Raw genomic sequence first — 7,352 nt, 5'->3', positions numbered from 1 at the left:
TGGACCCTTTTAACATGAAATGAAACATCTAATCAGTACTTGAGATTATCGCTGTCTTAGTTTGTATGCTGTTGTTCCAGTCGTGACATCCCAGAATAAGAAACTGTTTCCTCTGACGCATGTCACGTATCATGGCTGATTAGGCCAAAAAATAATTAACATGTTTTTTTATTTGTGCATTGGGGCTGGTTAGGACAAGCTAGCATCACATGGACAGCATTATTTAGAAGGCGATAGCAGTGGGGAAAAAATCTATTTAAATTGGCAGATATCATTTTGTGCAGACTGAACAATATAAATAAAACAGCTCTGTAAAATTTCACTTAAACGTAAAATTAGTTTTTGTGTGTAATAATATGCATTTATCCTTACAATGTCATGTCACTAGCTTAGCAACATGCTAACAACAATGTTTCTGCCTGTGTAGAGTGTTCTAGATTGTTACTTCCATGATGATGCCTCAAAGGTGCAGCCACAATTATAATTGTGCATAAATTTTCATGGGCAAAATTGAGTCGTTTTTATTAGGTTGAACATTCCCCCACAGAGATTTTGCAACTTGTAGCGAATGTTCTGAAAGTGACTTCTGTGTAAACTATATTAACAATAGACAATGCTTTTTTTTTTTTTTTTTTTTTTTGCCCACAAAATTTTGGTAAAGTTATTGCACTTTTAGAAGGTACCTGCCTATGTATGAAGCTTTTAAAATGGAGCTTAACAGTGCAACACACTGTGTTCTTGCCTTCATTGAATCACAGCCTCCTTTTTTACGCTAGTCCATCAGCACTGCTTTTAGGCACTACCTTCAGCACACATTTCTGCTTGAATGAGAGACAGGTGCTATTCGGGAGTTTATTCTTATCGGCCCCAGATAAACTGGGAGAGAAAAAAACACAGCGCTCAACACTCAATCAAAGTCTGACTGAACACGCTCAATAAAACGCTGCCATGGCCAGACAGACATCTTAATAACAGTCTTGTCAGTCCAGAAATTTAATTGAGGAGTCAATGAAGAGTTACAGTGAAGCAACAAGTGAGGCAAATGTTCTGGCTTTTCAGATTGTTCTGTATTTGCACTGTGTGTCCAAGCTGCATGTTTGGTCACGTCTGTAGTAGTGCAGAGAGTTTTGTTGCAAAAGTAGCTTTAGAACTATTTTCAGTAATACAGAAAACTGTATTATTTTTTCCTATCACTTATCAGATGTTAATACCATATTACATCACACACACACACACACACACACACACACACACATGAAAACACAAAAACCAGCAAAGACGTCATTCTATTCTTACACTATGAACTCAGTTATATGAAAACAGACACTATTAATACTACAACATTTAGTCATTGTTGTTCAAAACCCACATGACAGACTTTCTCCTTGGAACACTAAAGGTGAGTTTTTAAAGAATATCCTGGCCACTCTTTTAATACTATGAAAATAAATGAGGCCTGGGACTGTCTCAAGCATATCAGATAAGCGCCATAAAAATGACTCATATGAATTTTGCAAGTTATACGATGGAATATAGGACATGAGTCACAGAGACTAATTTGATTATATTCATGATACAAAGTGATTTGGTGTGCTTTTTAAAGCTTGACAGCCTCATTCACCGGAAAAAAAACAAACAAACATAGCACTATTCAAAATTAATTTTTTGTTCCATGCAAGAAAGTTTGAAATGACATGAGGATGAGTAAATGACAATTTATTTTTCATGTACTATTCCTTTAAAGACAGCCACATCTTAAGCATATAACTGATAAAAAACAACCCATATGAGTGTATCCGAGTCTAAAGTTCAACTGCTGGTTATCTGTTGTATTTCAAAGACTGATGCCGTAACTCAAGACAGAAGATAAATCTATTATAAAACAGGTGCCACTAAGCTTTCTCTATATCGCTCCCAGGACGAGTGATGTTTATGGCCATTTACAACCCTGTTTCTGAATGGAAAATGGATTGTAATTTGAAGGGTGACAGGAAGGTGACCTCTATTTATTTTCATTTTCTTTTTAAATATTGACTTGATATTGATGTAAAGACGTTTTCACACTGAAATTCTGAGTCAAACTGTTACCGTAAGTTAATACTGTTGATGTGAATGAATTGTGTAGTGTACTATTCCAGTAAGCATATTGTCAGACGTTTTTAAATAATGGCAAACAAACAAACCTCTTTGTCCCACAACTGTCTGAGAGAGTGAGAAAGTGTTTGACCCATGCAAGCGAGCATGTGTGAGGAATTAATGTGGCCGTGTCTGTTAGCGCTAACATAAATAAACGTGGGAGCTACGTGCCAGGCAGCACAAAGAGAGCTGGATATTTGGCCAGATGGTGTTTAAGGGCTTATTGGTCCTTTCATCACAGACCTGGACTGTTTATGCATGTGTGTTTGGAAACATTTGCACTGAAGACTGAAGAGATTGTTCCCTTAAATCAGTACATCTTCAGCACACTTTAAAGCACTGAGAGAGAGTGAGGTTACGACAGATTCGGTTTTCATCACTGCTTGATGCTGATTAGGCCCGTTAACAGACTGAACTTCAACCCCAGAGTTACGAAATCACAGGACGCATGGTTTCTCCACACATTGTCTCATCAACGAATTGAAAAGTAAAATTTGGTTTAAACGTCTCTGATTAATGTTCTCGCTGAACAAGCATCTGTTGTGAAATCAAGACTGACAAGATAATGGAATTGTTTTTCCACAACGAGATGGTCCATTTGATGAAACAGTCCATCTCTAGAGGTTACAGAGGTGTGAATTCATTTATTGGTTTGAAATGATCAGAGGCTTTCTGTTTTGTGGCATGTATTTTAGAGCGTCATCTTTCTGGCCCCTGGCAGTCGTTCCCTCCATTTCAGGTCACGTCTCATCTGCGCTATTAGCCGAGTGAATTGAAATGGCAGTAATGCATCAGATAGTGAATGATATTGAGACTGGAATGACTCCCTTTTATACTATTATTTTATACTATTTTAGCCGGTGTCATACTGAAATTTCTATAGGACATACATTAGAGTGACAATGATCTTAAAGTTTATTTTAGCTAGTAAGTCATTAGCCATCAGTTAAGTAATGTGTAGTTGTTTAATGTAATGCCTTTATTGATTGGTAAACCGAAGTGTTAAAAAAAACTGTGGGTTTTAGTTAATCTGATATTTTAACATTCTGTTGCTGTAACTGTCCATCAATATATTTAAGAAGAAAATCATATACATAAATGAAATCTATTCTACTTACTCTACTTATAAATTATTTCATAGCACAAAGAGTGTATTTTAAATGTGTAATCAGGTATTCAGGAACTGTATCTAAGATTAATCAGGACAACCTTCAAGTCAAGCCAAGTGAACTATTTCTATAGCGTATTATGATAAATTATGCAATTATGAAAACTGAGCTGTAAAGCAGCTTTTAAAGACAATAGTGTCGTTATTTACCTCAAGTCAGTTCAGATCAATAATGGTGTGAAGGTAATCAAATCAACTCAGGCAGTTCTACAATAGGCAGCAATGTCGTTATTCAACTTGAGTCAATTTTGATTCAGTTCAGTTCAAAACCAGTGTTGCCAATGTTGCAAGACACAATTCAGTTGTAAAGCATCTCTACAGAAAACAATGCTGCCATCATAAAGCTTAATTCAGTATAAGTTTTGTTCTCATCTGATGGTGTCAGTCAATATGGTCTACTGATAAATTGTGGTCAAATCAATAAAGTTAAGTGTCTTTCAGACCTCAACTACAGCAAGCATGCCAGAAAGCAACAGTAGCAAGGAACACAAACTCCATCAGTTGACAGAAATGGAGAAATAAAAAAAAGTCTTGGGAGAAACCAGGCTTAGTCGGGGGACCAGTTCTCCTCTGGCCTACATTAACGCACACAATGTGATTTTGATCAAGGTATGTCACACTAGTGTTAGGTGGGAGAAGGATGAGTTGTAGTCTGTCCAGCAGCTAGGAAAAACATGACCTTGAAGTCAAAAAGGATAAAACCAGTGGTTTAGATGGGTTCTGTGCTCAAAAGCTGCTAAAGGCTGGAATACACTACATGACATTTAAAATCTGAACTAATTTTAAAACGCTATAGCAACATACACTTACCAACTTGGTAAAATTTGAAAAACTGCATGGCCATCATACACTTAACAACTAAGGATCAGGCACTACCAAATTTTCTAGTTGATCCTATCACAACAATCTCAAGCAGAAACAGGAGATGCATGAAAAATGAAAACAATATGTGTTCTAAATTCAGGTCTGTGACCATCATGCACTTCGTGATTTTCTATGAAATCTGACAACTTAAATCTGTAGACTGGCTCTGACTTTTGGCAACTAGCGTCAACTTCTCCAGACAGGGCAAAAATCTGGGCAAACATTGTGTAGCATATTCCACCCTTAAGAAGTTCTTTATTCTTACAGTGTGTTCTCTTTATGTAAATTAGTTTAAATGTCAAAATCATCGTACAAAGTATTCTAAAAGACTAAAGTAAAGTCATACGAAACACAAGCTCAGTGATGTAATCCAGTCAGTCTGCCATTTTATTCCAAATGTTAATTCTGGTTGGAGGCTCCTGTAAATATTTAGTTTAAATGTAACTATGAAAACGCTCAAATATTTAGTGGATCTACTGTAAACAGGCTGCAACTTACAACTGATGAAAATAAATCAGCAATGTGAAATGCAAATTTGTGCTGAAAGTATTTCAGGCTCTCACACTAAATGCCTTTTCCACCCAGTAACCGCCAATTTTTAACAGTCAATTTATTCTTCAAGCATGCATATTCTTTAAACAATTTAATCCAATTATATAACAAGAGCATTGCAGCTACTGTACATGTCACATTTTCCATATGGAACAGAATTTTTTGACACAGAGAGCACTAGATTCCTGACCCTCAGTGGAGGTCTTTGGGGATCTGCAGTCCAACAATCAAGCCTCGGCTGTGGGAGAGCGACTGGGAAAGCTCTCTGGATACAAAGAGGAACGCCAGGCCAGAGCAGGCACAGTTACATCGTGAAACCTGTCGATGATGCCACGGCTACTATCATTCTGTAAATGTCAAAAAGACATTCGTAGCCTCATGTCATCGGCCAGGGTATTTTAAGCAAACAAGGTTTTATGGCAAAGATGTGTCATGGATTACATAAAAAACACGAGATTGGTGTGCATCCTATCGGGAAACCAAAGATGAGTCTACTTACCTAAAATACTGCCTTGTTTACAGCCTGGTGGCTAAGCTTTCTGAAACAAAACAGAGGAATAGAGTAAAGATGAATAAAGATTTGACACGTGGATACATTCTTAGTGTTTAAAGGCAGACTGAATGAATGTGTTTTTTTTTTTTTTTACATAAATATTTACCTTAGCCAGTACTGCTGGTAATTTAGGTGAACCATGAGAGAATTTGTCACGATTCCAACCTTGACATGACTCAAACAGCCAGTGTTTGTTCCTGCACCATTAGTGTTCATGTAAATAGAGACGAGACACCAACATGGAGAGTTTAACAACATTACCCTCCTTTATACCAGTAAGTGTGTTATTCCAAGTAATGCTCGATGTATTGTAGAAACTACATCACTGTAAATATGTTTTCGTCATTTTATCCATTTAACTTTAATCCATTTAAATTTGTAATTTCTACTAAATTTTAGGAGTTTTCAAAGTTTAATTCAAATTTCTTCATCAGTGATTCTATTTAAAGTGGTTTAAACTGCTATGAGTGCTTTGTTGCACCACTTTTTTTAGCCGCATATTTCATCCACTTGTGGGATATTACAGTATGCAATTACAGAGCAGTTGAGCCTTCAAAAAGACTCTTTCAGAAAGTAAATTAAATTAAACAGCAAGACAACAGTGACACTTAGTGGCTAAGCAGACAAAAACTGCCTTTCTGTCCAGCGACTCGAAATTACGTAACCAAAACACCCCAGTAAATCTTGAAGACTGTTTAGACATTTATCCTTGGCTACAATAAAACATCTGGTTTATTAAGGCCAAGTTGATAAAGCATGTCATTGCATTGAATACTTTTCTGCTCCAATGAAACCAAGCTATCATCTGGCGACCAAAAGCGATGAAATTTTATATCAAGGTCAATGTGTCAAAATTTGACAGCTGAATATGGTTTACGGGCCAAATTAGCCTTGATATGTCCAACCACAGATTAATGATTGTTATTGTGGTGTTTGACAGCCTTGTTATAAAACAAAAACCTGTTCAACCACATTTGCCTTGAGCTTGACCTTTAACCAATTCACAGAGAAGCCTTCAGCACACAGAAAGCTTAATAGCCAGACAGTGACCTCAAAGCTGACTATTATCAGTGATGAGTTGCATGAGGGGACTCCTCTAATTGATCACCATCTGACAAACTTATTGTAATGTAGGTTAAGGGCACAAAAAACAAAGAACTGTTTATGTTTTTATGGTCTTATCACTAATAGGTTATCCCTAATAGATGGCAATATTTATTTGTCCTTTTCACTCATTGTTGCCAGACAGGTTTGATAAATAAAAATAAATAAATGTATATAAGTGTTCATTGTTGATGTCTAAGCACTTTCAGTGACTGACTAGAGAGTTCAAATCTAATTTGATTTAACAGTGTGATAACACAGCATTACTGTTTGAAAAGTATATCTGAAACTGAATGTTTAAATGAAACTGTTGTCCCATTTTTGACCTTTTAGTTTTTTTGTTTTTATTTGTTGATGTGAGAACTCTAGAAGTGCTTTACTTAATATTTCGTAATATTTAAAGGTTTTGCAATTATAATTTATTCAAATATCAGTAGGATTTTATTTTAATTTGTTTAATTTATATGCAGAATGAATGCAAAATACTGTTTTCTGCTGCAGAATGCATAATACTGTCATCAGAGCATAGCCAACAGGCATGAACAAACAAATATGTTCTTAGCTGCTTTATGTTTGTACAAGAGTGAGTTTACATTCATTATGTGTGGAATCCTCACATCCTGTTTCAGCTGTTCCTGTGCCTCATATTTTTGGGGAATCTTCATTATTAATTCAGGTTAAGCAGATCATCTGTTGATGAAGGGGCTTATGCTCAAATTTTTAAAGATTTAAACACTCCCGGACAGCCAGTGACTTGGCCACAGATTTCCACTGATATTATAAAGTGGCACCGTTGTTTTGTGATCACAAGATATACAGTAGCATATCCAATCTTTAGATATTCTACAAAAACTGCATAACATTGTAAACCCTTGTAGTAACCTGCAACACCTCTCTAATCTCTAATTAGACCAACCCACATGAAATCAGCCCTTTAGTGAGCTGTACATCCTCAAAATCACCAGTAGAGGGTGA

General features: G+C 36.2%; 1 long non-coding RNA gene across 1 annotated transcript; it reads right to left on the bottom strand.

The window, feature by feature from the left end:
- Positions 1-4,590: 4,590 nt before the first annotated feature.
- LOC122137563 lies at positions 4,591-5,570 on the bottom strand. The gene is made up of 3 exons (XR_006154950.1): positions 5,380-5,570; positions 5,220-5,259; positions 4,591-5,067 (listed from the first exon to the last, which is right to left on the bottom strand). It is a non-coding gene; the product is annotated as an uncharacterized LOC122137563 (long non-coding RNA).
- Positions 5,571-7,352: the final 1,782 nt, after the last annotated feature.

Source organism: Cyprinus carpio, chromosome B6, assembly GCF_018340385.1.
Source record: "Cyprinus carpio isolate SPL01 chromosome B6, ASM1834038v1, whole genome shotgun sequence".
Lineage (NCBI taxonomy): Eukaryota > Metazoa > Chordata > Actinopteri > Cypriniformes > Cyprinidae > Cyprinus > Cyprinus carpio.
This window is presented reverse-complemented; position numbering and strand designations above follow the sequence as displayed.